This window comes from Pinus tabuliformis, chromosome 8 (assembly GCF_031772625.1).
Source record: "Pinus tabuliformis cultivar Carrire ecotype Pingquan chromosome 8, CPIR1, whole genome shotgun sequence".
Taxonomy (NCBI): Eukaryota; Viridiplantae; Streptophyta; class Pinopsida; order Pinales; family Pinaceae; genus Pinus; species Pinus tabuliformis.
In genome coordinates this window covers 1,823,608,903-1,823,631,103 of record NC_142294.1, presented here as the reverse complement: position 1 = coordinate 1,823,631,103, position 22,201 = coordinate 1,823,608,903, and positions in this window count along the sequence as shown.

The following is a 22,201-nucleotide window of genomic DNA, read 5'->3' as shown; positions in this document are numbered from 1 at the left end:
AACTTTACCTTAGAAGAGAGTGCCTCGATCTATACTATCGATTTCACTTTTCTAGATCCAATGACTATCGCATTGTATCACACGCAAATTTGCTGGACAATCACGATTGTCGATTTACCCCACTTGATCCAATGGTCATCACACAATCTTGTGTGAACTTTAGCACGATTGTTATCAAATTGAGAGCACATGAGAAAACCTATTTTGGTGTGCTACATGTTGAGCACTAAGGATGATCACGTGGACTTGGAATAATACTACTTACCACCATTTGGGCATGCGAGATACCGCTTCCCGCTCATCAAATACAACCGAAGTGTTTATTACTTAACTTTAAGAAAGACACTTTAAGTAAGGTTTAGCACTTTAACCACAACATTACCCTTAAACACGAATCAATTGTGATCAACGATAAAACACATAAATAGTTGTGGTTTATAAAAGAAATATTTAAACAGAGGAAAATACCTGATTAAGTCTTAAGCGTCGATACACATATATAAATGAAATTTTGCTCCAAGATTAACACTCAATGCCACACTTAATCCTTTATTCAACAAAATGTAAATTATAGAGTCTTGGCCCTCTCGGCCCAATTACGATTGTTTCTTAACCTTTTTTCTATCTCAAACCGTATCTCTATCACTCAAAACTCTCACTTAAAAACTATGTTCTCCATCATCTAATCTCTATCATTACATTCTTTTTCTCTTTTATGAATTGAATCCAATCCTAACTGCATTAATAACTAGATCCCTATTTTAATCGATCTAAGAACTAAATCTCTATTCTCAAGCTCTGTTACACACTTATACTAACAAATTATCTCTTAATCTAAAGATAATACAATATTCTAATTATTACAATAATGAAGTAAAGATCATTTTCGAGAGGTCCAACCCTTTATACTAAAATTGACTTTGACCACTCAGGTCAATGAAATTCATCTCATTTTAGCCACAACATGTGAGCATACAATCACATTACTGGCTAAGTCTGAATGCTCCTGCATCATGTTCTAATTGATCGATACATTCTCATGAGAGGAAGGCTTTAAATACTAATTAATGTGTTACCAAAACAAATTATATTCAAAGTTTATACATATATAAGATAAAAAAAAATGTCAATTCCTTGAATTGATTGTTACCTGACTTTGGTGTGGGAAGGTTACATGAAATGTGATTGGAAAAAGGATGGGGAGACAATATAGAGATCATGTCTTGGATATGATTCATTTGTTGTTGGAGATCCTTAAGGCACTTCAGCCATCGACTTTGGAAATGTTTCTAGTAAGTATTTATATAGTTTTAATGTTGTGATCCTTTCACCTCATGCTTATTTTGGGCAAGAAAAGGTTTTAGGAATGCGTGATAAGATATCGATGGACAGGTAAACAATTTTTTTATAACTGCAATGTCCATTCCATGATATCCTCTCTTTATTGTTTGATTGTATTTGGAATATTTATTTCAATTTTTCTTTGTATTTTAACTATGAAATTGAAAGTACTTGGTATTATGTGTATTTAAACAACAACCAAAGCTTGAAGATGAAATTAATATTACATGATATTGATTGAAATCCTTTTAACTATTTTGTATTGAAATATTTTCATGATTATTATAAAAGTTTACTTTCATGTTGTTATTTGAGAACAAGTTGTTTATATACATGACCAATTTCATGCATTAGACAACAAATTTTTGTTGCAAATAAAATGATAAGGATTAGACATCACACCTCAGATTATTTATTTTAACAAGTTACTTACAGCTTGAGCCTTTTAGCATGTAACTTAGTTGGCATGATTGTGCCAGAGCTTTCCCTAAAGGTTCAATTCTAAGTTACTAAGGTGTTCTTTTCTATGGTGAATTTACTTTGTTTATATAGGTCATCTTGCCACATAGTGGCCACTATTTCTCAACTGAAAAAAACTTGTTTTAGTTACTTGCTCTTATGGGGAGGAATGGCTTTAACATTGTTGATGCTGAGGTATATGTAAAATAAATCCTTTATAGTCTACTTTCATTTATATTCTATTGTTCATTGTCTTTCATGTCTTACACTCTACATTCTAGGTTCTTTTGTTTTTAGAAAAGGAACTCAGTATTGATGGTAAGCAGCAGGATTTGAAGAAAGATAACACTAACACTAGAGCGAAAAATGAAAAAAGAGAGAGAAGAGAACCTGTCTAGTGGTATCCTTAAAGCCAATATCCCGCATAAGACACACACATGGAGATTGATTTTCAAGTCTTGATAGTTGGTGAATTCACCTGCAATGACTTGACAACACAATAATAATGTTTTATAGTGATGAAACAAAATTTCATGTGTAAATTGTAGTCTAGCCAATGTTAAGTTGGAAACTCATATTGTAATACTCGACATTTCATATAATATAATTTATGTGGCTGAAATTATTTATAGTTGAACTTGATATTGTTTAGTATTTTAACTAACATATGTAATTTTGAATTTTCATATTAGATGAAACAATTCACATTGTATGATGTTTTTTTTAATTTAGTCGCAAAATCATACTAATGAATCTATGTTTATTAATAATGAAAACATAAAATCAATTTAAAACTACTAAATTAGTAGTTTATATTGATTAATGATGAACATAGATAAAATGAATATATGACTAATCATTTATAATGATTATTAATGAAAATAAATGAAATGAATATAAGCTACTAAATTAGTCATTTACATAATGAATATGAAACTACCAAAAAAATAGAAATGACTACTGCAAATGATTAATTTTTCATTACAAATGACAACTAAATTTTGCATATATACGACTATTAGTAGCTAATCTACAGTATCTTATAACACGACAAAAATTTAATCATATTTTTTTGGTCGTTAGTTGGTTCCAAAAAACGACTAAAATTTGCATATATATGACTATTAGTAGCTAATTTATAGTATCTTATAACACGACCAACATTCTGGTCATTAATTGGTTTTCTCAGATGATCATATAGTAATATATTTTGTTGTATATTTGGTCATTAATTATGACAATTAATGACTAATTCAATAGCTAAATTACTGACCAAATTAATGACTAAATATATTTCTAGATGATAAAATTGAAACAATCAATTAATGACTAAGCTAAAAACAACTAAAAGTTGTTCGTGTTATAAGATGATGTAAATTAGCTACTACTAGTTACCGACTGAAAAATAGTCATTTATATAAAAAAATTAGTCATTGTTTTAGTAACTAATTAGCCATTTTGTACTAGTGACTTTAACCTAGGTGATGTCTCGCTTACCCAAGGTGGTTTCTATCCGATCGAGAATACGAAGAGGTTCTGCCAGAAACTCTCCCTCTGGATTGACCTGTATATTTTTGCAATTAATTGTATGCTAAGGGTTGTATAGATAATTTTTTAGCAAAGAGACATGGAAGACAATGTGGACTCGGATGTGGTCAGAAAGTGTTATTTTGTATGCCACTGGTCCAATTCATTCGAGTGTTTGGAACAGTGCACAGTACTGGGGTGCCAGTTTGGCACAACCCTTCCATTGTAAAGTTCTTTTCCAGGGTTTAACTTTCAAATACACATGATCCCCCAACTAAAATTTTTTATGAGTCCCTTTTTTATCTGCATAAATCTTTTTCCTATCCTGATAGGCTTTTAAGTTCTGGCAGACCTTTTTAACTATGGCCTCCATTTCATCTAAAATATCTGAACCCAATGCTAACTTATGAATCATACTATTCCAACTTGTGGGTACCCGACACTTTCTTCCACAAAACACCTCAAAATGGCTCATGCCCAATGATTCGTGATGGCCATTGTTATAGGTGAACTGTAGCAGGTGGAGGTAGTCCTCCCACTTGTGTGGTTGTTGCATTATGAACATCCTCAACATGTCTTCCAAGACTTGATTCACTAATTCTATCTGGCCATCCGTTTGTGGATGGTAGGAAGCACTGAACTGAATCTTAGTGCCTAACCCAACAAAGAGGGTTTTCCAAAATGTGGATGTAAATTTTACATCTCTGTCAGAAATTAATACCCTCGGTATCCCGTGTAATCGGGAAATTTCCCTCATGAATATACCTATGATTTCTACAGTCTTGTAGGTGTATTTCATAGGTATGAAATGGGAATTTTTTCTTAGCTTATCCACTACCATGACGGAGGGTTACCCTCGCTTACACCCATAGTATGCATGTTAAAATGCATAAGCACATTTATCCCAGGAATTTGACTCTCTAATGAGTCAAATCTTCAATCTTTAAGGTTTAGGGCCCCTTTCTTAAACTTTGCGGAATTATTTATAGACTAACAAAGTCTAATCATTAATTCACCTTTTCCTTTATATTGAAACTAAATCACCTCTCTTAAACCTTCATTAACCTTTTATTAAGCCATAAGCCGCATATATACCAAACCCCACTTCATAACTATGGTAGACAATGGACTTACCACATAAACAATCTTTATCGTGCTATATTTCTATTATAATCTGTTTATAATAGAAATAACAAAAAACACACAATAACTTACCTTTCCGCCTTAGTACGGCCTCTGCACAGATATCTATGCTACACTTTATCGCAATTATAATTGCCATAGTCCACAGTTCACATTAACACATGACTCTTTCCACCTCCGATATGCGATTAACCTTCCTTTCGGATTTCAAATCATATAAAATTGTGCTTATAACGATATCGGGTCCGATCACTTTGCATGTCGTGTTACTTATCGCTGATACAACACCATTTAATAAATACGATGCAAATAAATCTCCGCCAGACATTACTTCTCAGATCTAATGGTCAGCATTAAATCGGCCATCGACGTATCGTTGTTTCACAGTCCTTAACCTCCTCGACATCTGATTATAAATCAAATCTTGACCGTCGATCTAGTTCCTGATCTAATGGTCATTATCCTTCCCGATTGCCAAAGCTTCTTGATGGTCCTCTGTTGTTGATCTACACTTAATGGATCCGATGACTGTCAGGGATTTCGGGTAGACAACAAGAACGAGGATTAACCTCCCAAAAGTAGTTTCCTCTCTCCTCCTTACTACTACGTGTCACTTGTTGAGTGGTATCGGGTGCCTTCCTTGAAATACAGCTTACCACTTCTCACTCACCTGAAATACCACCTTCTGTATTAAACTGGCCTTCCCCGCGAATTAACTTCCGCACTCTAACACCATGTGATGACCGTCGATTTCTTCCATCGGACGGTTTTGATGGTGATCTAACAGCTCCTATACACTGATGAATCACCTTTTCTTCGTCCCTTTGCTTTGAATTTAGTTCATTTTCCTAGTGTTTTCCAGTGGCTTTGGGTTTTCTTCAGGGTTTCATTCTTCCACTACTCCACTGCGCACTCTCTCCTAAGCTTAGCTTCTGCGAATTCTTATGTCGCAGTCTCTCAAGAGCTTCACTTTGATCCTTCAATTAGATTCGATGATCCCTTATGATTCTTCCAAATCATTCTCCTCTTTGTGTTTCACCTCGACTCTGCCTGCATATAACTATTGTAGAATTCCAATTCACTATAATTCAACACTCGAAACACACTTATACATGTTTGAAATTAGCCTCTGTATTTATAAATATACACAATGATTATAGAACGATATTCTCTATCTCTTAAGCTTGATCTTCATTATCAGTAAAGTTTTTTTCTTTACTCCACTTGTAGTCTTACATTATACATAGGACTCTATAACCAATTACCAGGTTTAAATCCTTAATCTATTGAACCGACTCCTAAATGTCCTCTCTAGTTCCTCGAATCATGAAATTACCTTAAGAGTTATAATTAACTTCTAACTCTCTCATCATTATTAACCACTCATGTTCTCCTTCATTCAAGAGCATTTACAAACATCCCATTATCTAATTAACTCCTATCCTAATAACTTAAACATTAATGATTACATACATAGGAATCCATCTTCCTTGAAAATACATCACCCCCTATGTCTACTAAAATACAACGATTTTCTCTTGGGTTTAATGCTCCTGCATTAGACTCCCAAAGTAGAAAATATTCATGATCTCCTGATCATGTGTTTGTGATCTTTGTCTTCCTAGATCCCATACTTTGTTTTGTGATTTGTCTTTGGTTGCTGCTATTGTTTTTGTTGTTCTTCAGGTTTCCATACTTTATGTTGCATTGTCCCACTGGCTATGCTCTCACAGTATGTTGTTGTCCTTCTTTTCCTGTTGCTCCTTTGATTTCTTGTTGTTGTCTTCTTTTGAGACACTTTTATCATTGTCCTTCTTATCATTTTGATCTCACTATCCACTATATCTTTTGATTGATAATTTCTGTCTTCTCTTTGAAGTTGTTGGATTCTTACTACCACCCTTTCATCCTTACCCTCTTATTGTGTTCCAAACAACCTCTGTTCCATCTCTATAAATTTACTTTCAAAAAGTAAAATTTCCTCCAATTTCCTTTGTACTTGACTCCTTTCAAATACAACACTATGTTTTTCATCAATCCCAGCATATTTTCTCAGTAGTATAATATATTTGTTCCACGGATCAAACTTTTCCATAGATCCTTCTTCTTTAATATTTATTTGGCTGCTCATCTGTGCCAAATTTCCTCCAGCATCTGCAACTAAACTTGCACTCACAAAACACTTGTCAAAATAAAAAACATAACGTTTCTGTGCCTTATCTTCCTTTGGCAACAATTCAATTTTCTGCTCTATTTCTCTCTCCTCTATCATCACATCAGTATGTTGTTTTGAATTCTCAAAGGAATTCATGAGACTGTCAACTAGTCTCTCTTCCACATCATCTTCTCTAACGATATCTTTCTATTCTTTTCCAGTGTAGTGAACTCCTTCCTCTGCAATCACACTGTCATACTATGAATTTCCCAGCAAATACTCCAGCAATGCAATTTCTCTATGACACTTCGCAAGTACTTCATCATCATTTATAATCCCTACATTTGTAAATGAGTTATCGGTTTGAAAATTACAAGGCTTAATAGTTTCAATTGTTGTTTCACATATCATTTTTTCAAACTGAACTTCATCTCTTTTATCCACAAGAAATTGTCCGTGTGGTAACAGTTTCATCACTAAGTTCTTTCTGCTGCAATAAATCACTGCTTCTCTTATTTCAGAGACATTCTCCATCCTTCTTTACTTTAGAGTTTTTATCTTCTGAAATATACTTTTCCATCTTTTTGACAACTTCAAAAGATTGCTCATTCTCTACAAAACCCTCCTTTGTTAATGACCAATCATCATATGTTCTTTCTCCCAAGCTTAAATCCTTTCCATATGTTTCTTCCTTCTTAACATCTTTCAGTAGATGTCCTTCTTTTTTACTGATTGTATCAACAACTTCCATGGTTATTTCCATTGTCCCTGTCATCATGATGAACCAATGATCTTTTACTATGTTTTCATCTAACATAGTCTCTTCTTCAAGTTTTCCTTTAATCTCTTGTTGTTTACCTTCTCCAAGAGCTATCCTTGTCTCACTATCTGCATTAATATTCTCCTACATTTATTCTGCATCCACAGAAAAACTATCAGTCTTAAGAACATAAGACCCTGTAGTCCCACTTGATGTTTCATCCATCATATCTCCTTGTTGTTCCAAGTTCTCTTTGTCACTCAAAATTCTTCGATGGTCTCCTCTTAGATCTCCTCAAGTCCCTTGCTTCGTTGCTTGATATCTTTCCCCAACTATATATGAGACCTCTCTATCTCATCTTCTTCCAAAACAAAATTTAGATTCTGCTTGTCTTCTTCCTCCTTTATGAAAATATCAGCAAATTGTCCTTCTTTACATGTTTCACCTCCAAATATACACAAATTGTCAGATTTAAAATCATGTGACCCTTTGGCCTCACTTGAAGCTTCAGTAGTCAACTCTTCACCTTCACTCCAAATTTCACCCTGTTTTGCTTCACAAATGGAAATTTCCATTTTCATTTCCAACTCAGCTTCTCTGAGTTTTTCCATCAGCCACCTTACTTTCCTCTGCTGTAGCCTTCTTTGTAACTTATGCCACTTCACTGGCGTTTTCCTCAAGACCCAACCTATTCTCTGAATTTCCTCAAGTATCCTCCATAATGCATCGAGTTGTTATTTTAACTCTGCAGTCTCTTTGTCGAGCTCCTCTTTACTCATCCTCTTTCCATTTGCCTTGGCATCCTCTTTCTTAATCTTTCTTCTTTTGTGGTCTTCCACAGAACCTCTGTTATGACTATCAGTAGCCATCTTCATCTTCTCTATCTTCATGAGCTCCTTACTCACTCACTATGAGCTACATTAAAGCCTCTCCAACAACAATTCCTCCTTCTTGCAACTTACCTCATCAAGATTTCCTCTAGGCTTGGTATTTTGGCAAGAACTTGGTTCTCTATCTCTAGAACCTTCTCTGAGCACTTTTATCTACTCCCTCTAGGCTTCAAATCTTTTTCATTTCCTAGGAACACAATTGTCCTCTTGTATTTCAATCATCATGAAATACTTGGTTCTGACCACCTCTTCTTTCCCTTAGGAAGTCTTACCAGCTTCCTTCATTACTTAGAAATTCTACCCACATCCTCTGTGGAATTAGCTTTGTGAACTGCAACACTACCTCCACAGTAACAATTCTCCTTCTTGCTCCATATGCTTTACTAAGCTTCTCTCCTCTGAGCTTAGCCTCTTAGAATCTCTTTGGTTCTTTCCTCTAGAACCAATTCAAGTACTCCTTGCTCTAAATGTTCCAACCTTCTCACCTTCTTTTGTCGTTATCTGTGCATCAATGTACAAACACACATTCTACAATCAAATCAAAGCACAACGTATCAGCTCACCTTCAACATCTCTGCATGATCTTGTTCCACCATTCCACCTGTACCTTGAATGGATTGCCCCTTGTTTCCTGCATCTGTAAATTTTTTTACACATCACCTATGTGTGTCTACTTTCTGTCAGATTAGAATCTAATCCTTCCTTGCCTACATAAACATCTTTAACACATAACTTTGTTCTCAATTCTTTCACATATAATTTCTTTGTTCTGTTTTAACACCAATTGTTTCAATTACAATTTTGCTATGATACCAAATGATGTAGGGTTACCCCTGCTTACACCCACAGTATGCATGTTAAAATGCATAAGCAGATTCATTCTAGGAATTTAACTCTCTAAAGAGTCAAATCTTCAATCTTTAAGGTTTAAGGCCCCTTTCGAAAACTTTGCGAAATTATTGATAGACTAACAAAGTATAATCATTAATCCACCTTTTTCTTTATATCAAAACTCAATCATCTCGCTTAAATCTTCATTAACCTTTTATTAACCCATAAGCCACATATATACCAAACCCCACTTCATAACTATGGTAGACAATGGAATTACCACATAAACCTTCTTTATCATGCTATATTTCTATTATAATCCATTTATAATATAAATAACCACAAACACACAATAACTTACCTTTTCCACCTTAGTACGGCCTCTACACAGATATTGATGCTACACTTTATCCCAATCGCAATTGCCATAGTCCGTGGTTCACATTAACACAGGACTCTTTCCACCTTCGATATGTGATTAACCTTCCTTTTAGATTTCAAATCATATAAAACTACGCTTAATACCATATCGGGTCCAATGACTTTGCATGTCGTGTTACTTCTCGCCAATACAACACCATTTAATAACTGTGATGTGAATCAATCTCCGTCATTCATTACTTCTTATATCTAACGGTTAGTGCTAAATTGGCCATCAACGTATCATTGTTTCATTGTCCTTAACCTTCCTGACATCTGATTAGTGATCAAATCTTGACCGTCGATCTAGTTCCCGATATGATGGTCATTATCTTTCCCAATCACCAGAGCTGCTTGATGGTCATATATTGTTGATCTACACTTAATGGATTCAACAACTGTCAAAGATTTCTAGTAGACAACAAGAATGAGGATTAACCGCTGAAAGCGGTTTCCTCTCTCCTCCTCACTACTACATGTCATTTCTTGAGTGGTATCGAGTGCCTTCCTCGAAACGAAACTTACCACCTCTCACTCACTCGAAATACCACTTTCTGTACTAAACCGGCCTTCGTCACGAATTAACTTCTGCACTCCACCACCATGTGATGATCATCGATTTCTTCCATCAGACAGTTCTAATGGTTCCTTCTGGTTCCTCTGTGTTTTGATCTGAAACATTGATCTTTGAGATCCGACGGCTCCTATACACCGGCAACTCACCTTTTCTTCGTCCATATCTTTTACTTTAGTTCATTTTCCCAGTGTTTTCTCGTGGCTTTGACTTTTCTTCAAGGTTTCATTCTTCCGCTACTCCATTGCATGCTCTCTTCTGAGCTTAGCTTCTATGAATTCTCACGTCACAGTCTCTCTAGAGCTTCACTGTGATCCTTCAATTGGATTCTATGATCTCTTATGATTCTTCTGAATCATTCTCCTCTCTGTGTTTCACCTCAACTCTACCTGCATACAACTATTTCAAAATTCCAATTCACTATAATTCAACACTTGAAACACACTTATACATGTTTGAAATTAACCTCTATATTTATAAATATACACAACCATTACAGACGAGACTCTTTGTCTCTCAGGTCTGATCTTCGTTATCAGTGGCCTCTTTTTCCTTACTCTGCCCGTAGGCTTACATTTATACATAGGACTCTATAACCAATCACCTAGTTTAAATCCTTAATCTACTGAATTGACTCTTAAATGTCCTCTAGTTCCTCGAATCATGAAACTACCTTAAGGGTTATAATTGACTTCTAACTCTCTCATCATTATTAACCACTCATGTTCTCCTTCATTCAAGAGAATTTACAAACATCCCATTATCTAATTAATTACTATGCTAATCACTTAAACATTAATGATTTCATACATAGGAATCCAACTTCCTTGAAAATACATGACCCCCCTATGTCTACTAAAATAAACGATTTTCCCTTGGATTGAATGCTCCCGCATCACCATAATTGATTCATGTTGTTTCTTAGTGTGAGGTAGTCCTGTGAGGATGTCTAGAGTGATCGTCTCCCATTTCCACTGAGGAATGGGTAATGACTGTATAGACCGACGAGTTGTTAATTATCTGCCTTCACCAGCTGACACTCTAAACACGTTGATAAGTATTCCACAACATCCTTTCTTAAACTTGGGAAGAAATATTTTTTCTGGATGGTTGAAAAATTTTCTGGTATCCTGGGTGAGTGCTGTAAGGCTTCCTATGAAATTCATCCAATAACAATTGTTTGACAAAATTTTCATTGGGGACATAAATCTTGTTTTTGAATGTTAACAATTTGTTAAAGTTTATAACATAATCAGATTGTTTCCCCCTCTTTTTATCTTTCGATGCTTGCTGCTAAAGGAACGCATATTTAGGGTCTTTGAGGGATGATTCCCTGATGATTTCAAGAAGGTTAGATTGTATTTAAGTGAATTGTATTTCGTAGATGCAATGCATTTTCCTTCTTAATGCGTCGACCAATCAATTCTCTTTTCCTTTAAGGTGCTTCATTTCGAAGTCAAATTCGCTCAGGAATGTAGTCCACCTGGCCTCCTGAGCATTTAAACTAAAATGATTAAAGAAATTTTTTAGGCTACTATGATTGGTTAATAACATAAATTTCTTTCCCAGGAGGTAGTGTCGCCACATTTGAGTGCGTGCACTATTGCAGTTAAATCCAGATTGTGTGCAGAGTATCACTGCTCATAGTCCTTCAGTTTACGTGATGCATAGGCTATGACCTTCCCTTCTTGCATTAATACACCACTGACACCCTCCTTACATGCATCTGTGCATACCACTGTAAATGATTTTTCCGGATTTGCTACCTTTAGCTTTGGTGCAGTGGTAAGTAATTGCTTTAATTTCTCAAACCTTTGTTGACAATCTGATTTCCAGTGGAAGGCACGCCCCCTTTTCTGTAGCGAGGTCATAGGAAAAGCTATTTTTGAAAATCCATTAATGAATCGACAATAATAACCTACCAGACCCAAAAAGGATCTAATGTCAGCAACATTTTTTGAAGTTGCTCATTCCATTATATTTTTGATCTTTTTTGGATCTATCGCTATTCCCACAGCTGATACAACATGGCCTAAGTACTAAATTTGATTTTTGTAAAAATCTCACTTGTTATACTTATAGTACAGCTGATTGTCTTGCAAAGTCCGCAAGACTATTCTCAAGTGCTTCTCATGCTCCTGATTTTTTGAATAAATTAATATATCATCAATAAAAATCAGTACAGATTTATCTAGAAAAGGCTGAAAAGTGTTGTGCATTAAGTTCATGAAAGTGGTTGGAGCATTGGTAAGGCCAAAATGCAGTACCAAAAACTCATAATGACTGTAACGAGTTTGGAATATAGTTCTGCAAATGTCTTCATACTTTTTTCTGATCTGGTGGTATCTAGACCTTAGGTCAATTTTTTAAAATACGTTGTCCCCCTACACTTGATCAAATAAATCATCAATATCAGGCAAAGCGTACTTATTTTTTACGGTCAGTTTATTTAGCTGATGATAATTGATGGATAGCCTTAAGGTTTCGTCCTTCTTTCGAACAAATAGCAGAAGGGCTCCCCAAGGAGATACACTAGGGTGAATGTAACCTTTATCCAAATGTTCCTGAAGCTGCATTTTGAGTTTTGTTAACTCAGGAGTGCTCATGTAGTAGGGAGCTTTCGAAATAGGAGTTGCTCTAGGTATTAGTTCAATGGTAAAATCAATATCACGTCTAGGTGGCAATTCGGTGATGGATTCATGAAACACATCCACAAAATCCGGAATTATGGGAATATTCTCTAATGAAGTCATCTTATTTCCATCGTTAGAGTATCCTACTTGGACAAAATAAATATGGCAGCCTTTTCTAATGCATTTTCCTAGCTAGTTAGCAGTAATAGGATGTAATTTAATGTTTATCTTGATTCCTTGAATTTCCTTTCTCTACCTTGACTCTGTGAGGTAGCTTACAGATTTCTCTTTACAATCCACTAGGGACCAACACCCTTCAAACTAGTCCATCCCTATTAGTACATCATATGAACCTAAGGGAAGTATATCTAGATCAACATGGATGTGTTGTCCTGAAACTGTTATATGGAAATTTTATGTTTTCACAGATACCTTTCTCTTAGTTCCGACGGCTAGCTGAACTAGCCAAGATTTCTTAAATTTGTTACTTTGTAGCTGACATTTCTCTAAATCTTTGGGACTAATGTAGCTTAGGCTAGCACCTGGTTGACAAAAAATAGAAACAGGGTGATCAACAATCATACCTTCACACTCGATCATGGTGGGCTGGTATTCTTCTTGATGGTCATCCAAAGGAGCATTAATTATGTGCATACTTCTTGCTAAATCTCCAACTCTGAAGGCTTCTTGCATATTTCAAAGCTATTATGTTCGATTTTTGTGCGAGAATTTCTTATAATAATGAGATTCCCCACATCCCCAACATTGGAAAGGTTGTTTTGGCAGTTGATCAATCACATGTTTACTAATCCCTTTTGTTTGTCTATTTTCAGTGTATGCTGGGACCTTAGATGGGTTCCTTGTAAATTTCCTAAAATTTCTTTGTTGATTACTCCTTCCATTTATGACTTTATGTTTCTATTTGGGGGTAAATTCCTCATTCTCCTCCCTGAGGCTCCTTTGGGCCCTTCACATTTCTATTTCATTTGCTGATAACAGATACAGGCCTTTCACATTGCATCATCCATTGTTTTAGGATAGTCAAATTGTAACTTTTCCTTCATAAAGTTGTGTAGACTACTAATAAACTGCTGAATTTTGGATTTTTCCTCCTACATGTATGAGACATATCGTAACAAGGAAGTCAATCACTTCACATATTTGTCCATGGTCAAGGTACCCAACCTTATCTCATGGAACATCTTTGCTTTTTCATCATAGTAGTGTTTGATCAAATATTTGTCCTTAAAATGTTTTTGCAATTCTTGCCACATCACTTGTTCTTCATCAGTTTTTATCAAAATTTTAATTTCTTCCCACCAGAGGGTGGCCTTTCCTCTTAATTGGTAAACTGCCAATATACTTTAATTTTGTCAATATATTCATAAATTTGAAAATATTTACCCATGTCAACCAACCATGCTTCAACTGCCTCTTTAGATTCTCCTTCGAAAAGTGATGGTTATATTTTTTTGAACTCACCATGTAATTCCATTTTCTATATTTTGGTGTGTCTTTAGTCAGAACATTATCCAAACGCCCCTCTTCATCCTTCTTATCTCCCTCTTCTAATTCTGCATTTTCCTCACTATGGTGGGCTATTGGGGTCCTCTCCCTATGCTGCATACTGGGGTCTGGTCCTCATTGGTTTTTTCTGTCAGATAGACTTTTGAGAATATTTTCCTTCTCCTCCCTTAGCCATTCATTATCCATAATCAAGTTCATAATTTCTACACGTAGTTGTTGCACAGTTTCAACCAGGGTAGTGTTGGCTTTTTGAGATTCTTCTCCTAGTTGTATCCATATATCCGGATGGCCTCAATGTAAGGCACTTCTGGCTAGTTTGATAATCAAGGGCTCCTCTGCATTTCTATTCTTTGGTGCTAACTTCGGTTTCTGTGTTCACAATCACCAAACTCAGTTGTTTATTGCATAGATATAAGCATATTGTAACTCAATTAAATGTGTACTTATCTATCCCAAAAGTCTCAGTGTGTGAGCGTGGGATCTGATACCATTTGTAACACTCAACACTATAATATAATTTTTTTTATTTATTGAACTGTTACCTTATATCATTTACCGAATATTATACTAATATATGTGCATTCATTTATCTATAATGTCCTATGCATATAATTAAATGGATATAGTTTGATTGGGAAGGGTTCATTAAGTTCTAATCTATGATTGTCTGATGAATCTTTATGAGCCATTGGATCTGCGCCACCAGGCACTAGCATCATAATTGTTGCAATTATACCATCAGGATGGTATAATGTGTGTGGCACTGCCACCAGAGGGTCGACTTTAATGCTAAAAGTCTGACCTGCTGCCAAAGGGAAAAGGCATTAATTGTGAGGGTTCTCCATTGTAAGATATGGGGTGGATGGATCCAACTATTCCAACATTTCCCGCTAAACCTAAGAATTACCTTCGTTTGTCTATATTTCTCATTTCTCATTTGGACATGGCATTTATCATGTAGTGCGGCTCTGCAACTCTATTGAAGGTTGGGAAGGAATACCATGGTGACTCTACAATTATTTTTAGGGTTGATAGAGGATACTATAATGACACCAACCCTCCATGATCCTTCGTCTTCTAGAAAATACACAGGTAAGATTGTAAGAGTTTTCTGCACATACTTTACATTCAGGTTTGTCTTCCTCGCTTAGACGAATACTACTAATGGTTACCTTTGTTGCAGATGTTTTCTCCAACTGCTACTTTGTTTCCTGCAGCTGAATCATGAAGCATGAGGATGGTCTTCCCGTAGAGGTAAAGGCTTAAGGTTTGCACTGGGAATTCCTATGTTTCTCTTTCTTCCTATATAGAGGTTTAGGTATTAACTATTGCATGGTGCCTATAGGCCTTCAGCTCTGCCTCGCCTGGTGCAACACTTTCTTAGGTAAGAAGGGAACTTGAAGTGTTCAGTCTTACATCTGGTTTAATAATGATTATGAATTCCAAAGGTTTATCCTCTAGCTTGTCATTGTAGGTAAACCTATGTCCAACATCTTTCTCAAAGTGTAGCTGCAGAAGGCATCTTAACAAAGAACTCATCTTCTGTGTCTGCAAGTTGGTCTTCCATGAAACCCTCCAACAGCTCTCAAAAGAGGAATTTACTTTGCTTTTGTCTAATGTTGAAAGTAATTTATTTTTTTTGATGACCTAGCTCATGAGAGGGTTTGCTAGCCTTAAATTGAAGCTCGACTAGTCCTTCACCACATAAATAGTTTTCATTTTTCCTTAAGAGGGTTGCCTCGATGCTTTGCTTAGCTATTTTCTTTTCTGGTTACTTATGGGTTTTTTAACCTGACTGCAAAATATCCTCATTATGTATTTATATCTATGATTCAAACGGTTTATAAATTGTATTATTATGCTTGGCATATTGTTCCCTCCTTTACTTGAAGTTTATTGTTTTCAATGGGTTAATTTAAACTCCATTGCTACGAGGTCAGTTGGCTTTCGGTCCTTCCTTCTGGGTTCGATTGAGAGCTGACACAGACCTTAACTACTCTATCATGATTTTGTATGTATTCAACATCTTGATTAATGGTTAAATGAAAGAAAAGTTTGATGGCTGGAGACTAATTGTCACCCTTCGAATGTTGAATGTATTCTAATGTTGATTAATTGTAGAGATATGGGTTCAATCCACTTCATGCATTGAATTAATATGATTTGTGGTTCTGTTATAATATATCTTTTGTCTCTTATCATTCTTAAACTAATTCTAATGCTATAATCTCAAAATTTTTAGAAGAAAGAATTATCTTATAAGAGTTTTTGAAATTGTTCTCTCCATCATTACTTGAGACTGTTTTGTGCTATTTATCTTACTATTCCTATGAATAAATAGTTTGAAGCTAGTAATGGAGTTATAAGTGTATATATATATTTTATTCATCTGTTTAATAAGATCGTATCATTACTTTACCTACTAGAAGATAGAACCTACTTACTACATTTCTATTTTTCACACAACAAAATATACTTAAAATTTAACTATAACAATGATTTTTCATTCCTGGTTGAAAATAATGCCTTTCTAGAAATAATTAATAAGCCCAGAGTTGGTCACTTATCTATCTATGCTTGTTTTAGAGTTGTATAAATACTTTTTATTTTCCTGGATGGTCTCACCACCCAGCAATAGACTTTGCAATTACGTCTAGCATCCCCCTCCGAGCACTTCGTGCTCCTTACATTTACTAGGCCAATACATACGATATCTTTGGCTTTAGGACTATAGTCAAGCCTCAAGCCACATACCATTTGGACTGTTAGTCATAGTTTTGTTTCCGACCAGTTACTTGTGCCCAACTCAAGGCAAGATATGAGCAACCTTCCCTACTTTCTTTGTCCCCCTCTTTCCTATTCTTTTCCCCTCTTGGGGAGGAAAGATGGGCAACTATTTCTAACTATCCAAGGAGTTATGTAACTATTTCATTCAGTTCTCTTAACAAATTGTTTAAATTCCTTAAATAGAAATATTATAATGTTCTAGCTTTCGAGCCTTAATTCTTTAACAAACTGTGATAAGCAAAATAAATGTTTTTGAAGTAATACGTAAAACTTGGTAAGAAAAATAAATCTTTGTGCAATAGAGGGTGTTACACCAATACAATGTAAAACAATATTTTCAATTTTATCTTATAATAAATTATGATTATTCTACATGGTGAGTCATAAAGTGTGGATCATTTGTAGTGTCTAGATAGAGAGAAAACCATCCACATAGAAAACATTAACGAAACGTAACAACAAAACACATTATACATCGAAACCAATAAAATGTAAAACAATATTTTCAATTTTATCTTAAAAGAAATTATTTTAAGCAAGGATATGTCATCTACTGCTAGAGAAAATGTTGAATTATTTAACAATTAGGCACACATAATACTTTCTTGGTAGAGTTAAATAAAAATATAATTTTGAATATCTATATTATAATGAAAATTTCATTTTAGCTATATATCTAATAGTTAATGGATGTCATATAGATATCCAATTACACGAGGCCATGATGAATCTGAATGAAATTAAATTTGATAGTATGAAATATTAATTGTACCAGAGAGTTCTCACAACTCTTTGCATTAAGAGAGTCATTCAGAACATAATATATGAGGTTTTTTCATTCCCAAGAGTTTTTTTTATCGATGAATTTTAGTTTTAACTGTTGTTCATGCATTTCTTAGCTTTACTTTTCTAACCATTTCCTCAATTTTTTTAAAAATTATTTACTGTTATACTATTTTCTTATTTTACCTGTCAAAATAGTTAATATAGTACATATGATGTGGTTTAATTCTTGAAATTTCTCATAAATCAATGACATTATATGTGGCCTGGTTCAAAGAAGAAATATACACTTAAGAATAAATAATTGTTTCCCTACAACTTGATATTTAGCATTTTAAAATTAAATATGATTTGTTTTCTATATATTAAAAATTAAATCTGTATCAAAAATATCTATTAATAAATATTATAAACAAAAATTGAATTTTAAAATTAAATATCATGTTCAAAATAAAATTACAAATGGTGTATAAGTGCATAGCCATTTTAAAAGATTGCATGTGCTAATGTGAAAACTACGAAAAAGTATGCCTGAACTCAAGCTCATAGGACACAAAAAATAGAGCATATGATCATCTTAGGTTGGTATCGAGGGAATGAGAGATATAAAATATATGGTTATATCCGTGTCAACACATGTATTGATATATTCTTACTAGTTAAAAGAGATGAATCATTCACCAATATAGAGCTCAAAAGATTAGGCAATGCTCAATTCTTTCTTATTCTCTACATAAGAATAAGAAAGTTCCTACTATTTATATAAAATTTTAAAATAAGAAACAACCATAACAATTTAGCTCAAAATATTTTTCACAACGTAAAATTTTAATAATTACATTCTTTGTTCATTTGAAAAATAACATGGATTTGAGTACTTATCAAATTAAGATATAGAAGGTTGAATAGTGACATTTTCCATTAATGTTGAATAACACAAAAGGAAATGAAAAATTAATCTATATTTTGGATCAACCTTCTTTGTGATGTTCCTTTAAATAGGTATGGAACTTCTCTCCTATAAAACCTAGAATCCATGAAGTGGGCTAAATTTTACCATAAAAAACTACATTTAAACAAATCTACGGCATGAAAAAATAGAATAGAGTGAAAATGAATTTTATAATGTGAAATAAATCTAAATAATCTATACTCTCAAAAAATTAGGTTGAAGTCTTGGTTTAATTTTACCATAAAAAAAATACATTTAAACAAATTGAGGAATGAAAATATAGAATAGAGTGAAATTTAATTCTATAGTGAGAAATAAATCTAAATAATTTATATTCCCATAAAATTATGGTGAATTATTGGCTACATTTTACCATAAATAAATACACTTAAACAAATATGGGGCATGAAAAAAATAGAATAGAGTAAAAATGAATTCTATGATATGAAATAACTCTAAATAATCTATATTCTCATAAAAGTAGGGTGAATTTTTGGCTAAATTTAACCATAAAAAATTACAATTAAACAAATTTCTAGCATGAAATAAAATAAGAGTAGAAACAGATTCCATAATGTGAAATAACTCCAAACAATTTGTATTCTCATAAAATTAGGGTGAAATATATCATGGTAGTTACCATTATCAAAAAAATCGTGCGAATCAAATTCCTATGAGCTATTGGTTTTAAAACTATTTTTATTTAAATGAATATTCAGTGATCCATAATCAAACTCCTCTTTTCAAAATATTCGCCAACCAAATTAAAAACTCCCTTAATTTCCCCATGGGAAAAATTTCACCTGTAAACTTTTATGTGTCCTCCCGAGTGAATCTTCATTTTCTATGTCCTCAGGGGTGAATATTCATTTTCTATGTCCTCAGAGGTGAATCTTCATGCTACTTACATGGACACTTGTGCCAACAATACATAGTATAAGGGGTTAGCGTAACTATTTATGTTACCTTATTTGATTGAACTTGTTTCATCATCATATGATGCTGATCTTTGAAAGGCCCCTTACATTCGTTAGTTTTCATATTGTGTATCTTTATACCTACTAGGTGTTCCATTTGGTCCAAGGTCTAGTTGGGCATAGTGGGGCCTTGTTTCACTCATAAACACATATATTCATTATGGATAAAAAAAATATCCATTGTTTTTGAATACTTCATAAATTTCCTCTAGAAAAGGAGTTCCCACCATGATATAGATATAAGATAAATCATTTAATGGAGGACTTAGACATAGTAGCACCCACGAGGGTTATTTTTGGTTTAAAAGGAGAGGCATAAGTTATTTTTGAAGTGGTAGAAAAAAATCCACTAGTAAATACCAATCCTCCCTTGATGAGCCCTCTTGACCCTATTCCACTCTTAGCACGTGAAAATTTATGTGATATTTTTCCACATTCTCATTATTCTAATTAGATGACTCATTAGAGTGGCACATCTATCATGGGGAATATAGGATCATCTTCACTAAATTTCATAGGAATTTCCCTCACGATCTGCTCATTACTAAAAATAAGTGTGATCGGACCAACGTGTTCAACATATACTTCATATACATTCCCTCTTTGGGCAATACAAATAGTTGTGCCCATAACCCCTATTAGTATTCCTAGTATCTGGGTTTCCCTATCATCCATCAGATTCATATTTGGTGTAGGGAAGAATCCAAGCTATCAACCTAAATTCAAGTGGTTCCACCTAACTCTACTATAAATAGAGCAAATGTATCTTTGGAAAGTCTTGGACAATCATCTTTGGGAGGTATACAAAGGGTTATATGCTTCTTCCTAGTTATGTTGGGTGCAATAGTGTTTTTTGAGGATTTAGTAATCCATGGGAGAATTATACATTAAGAGGAATATCGTTTCTTGGAGGCCCTAATTTCTTCAAGAGTGCCTAGTAGTCTATAGGAAGTTTCCTTTCTAGTACCATGTATATTGGAAATGTCTCTACATATGAGGTGCTTTTGCTTCTAGGAGCTATCCTCATAGGGGCATATATGGTCCCTATAATATTCATGCCTTTGGGAGTTCTTTTGTCCCTAGGTGAAATCTCTATGAGGGTGATAGTTATTTTGTTAGTATATTTAATCTATAACCCTAGAACCTTGGGAGACATAATGCTTTGGTAACCCATCCACCTATGGAAACTATCCCATGGGAGAATCACAAGTTCCATATGGGGTACCATCTCTTCCTCTATATATATTTTATTAGAAGCAACCTTCATTTATACCATCTCTTGAGTAACTGGATTTGGACAAACTCACAAATTATCCCAAATTCCATGACCCATGGTGGTCACATATGCTTGTCAAACTACCCTTTGACATACCAAAGTTAAATGGAAAGCACAAAGTGTAAAATGTTTCACACATCACAACTTACCATTTATGGTATTAATATAACTTGGTGGATGATATTATTTATTTGCATCTCTTACAGTGTATGCTAACCAATGGTACAGGAAAAATATGTTCCTAAAAGGTTTTCAATTACCCTCATAGCAAGATAATGGAAACAATCTCAAATCAAACTTCAAATAAGGAATATACACTCTCATTTCCAATCATATTCATGAAAGGAAGCTACGCAAATGATTTATTAGCATTAATATTCTTGATTGATTGTTGAAAAATTAGTTACCTGGATCCTTGCTTCCCCAAATTGCCGAAGATGTGATGGTGGAGGAATTCATACTAACATATTGAATTGATTTATTCTTAATTGGAAACTCTATATGACTTTATTCCCCATGCTCCCAAACCAACGATTGTTCCTCCTTGTAAAATAATAGGGCCACATGCTAATGATATGGTTGGTTACTTATCCACTAATGTTATAAGCCAATTTTCTACACATTTGGGCCACATGATTTTGTCATCACAATCCCCAGCTATTGTGCCCAACATTAGAAATAATATGGACCTTTACCACACATTTGAGTTGTATTTGGTAAAATCCACTCATTAAAGAATCGTGAGTAAATTAGAGGAAGGAGTAAGAAAAATAAACAAGGGAACATGTCAAAAAATGTGCAAGATGCCACACAAATTCAAACCAACATGGGTAGGTGTTATCAACTTGTTTATCACCCTTAGGGATGAAAAATAACCCATTTTTAACTCACATTGGTTGAGGTATGATGTTCCACTCCCATATCCTAAAAATATTCAATTTTAGGCCTCATCACCCCCTATCCTTAGGAATATTCCATTGACTATCTCTATATCAATTACAATGGGATGTTGCAACTCCTCTAATAAAAAGGTGTCATCAGAAAAGGGGTGATGAAGTGCATCATTATATATGATTCACATATGATTTTCATAGATCTAGGAATATGAATTGAGGCACCTAGGCCCAAGAGAAGTTTAGATAAAAATTTTAGTTATTGTTCCATTT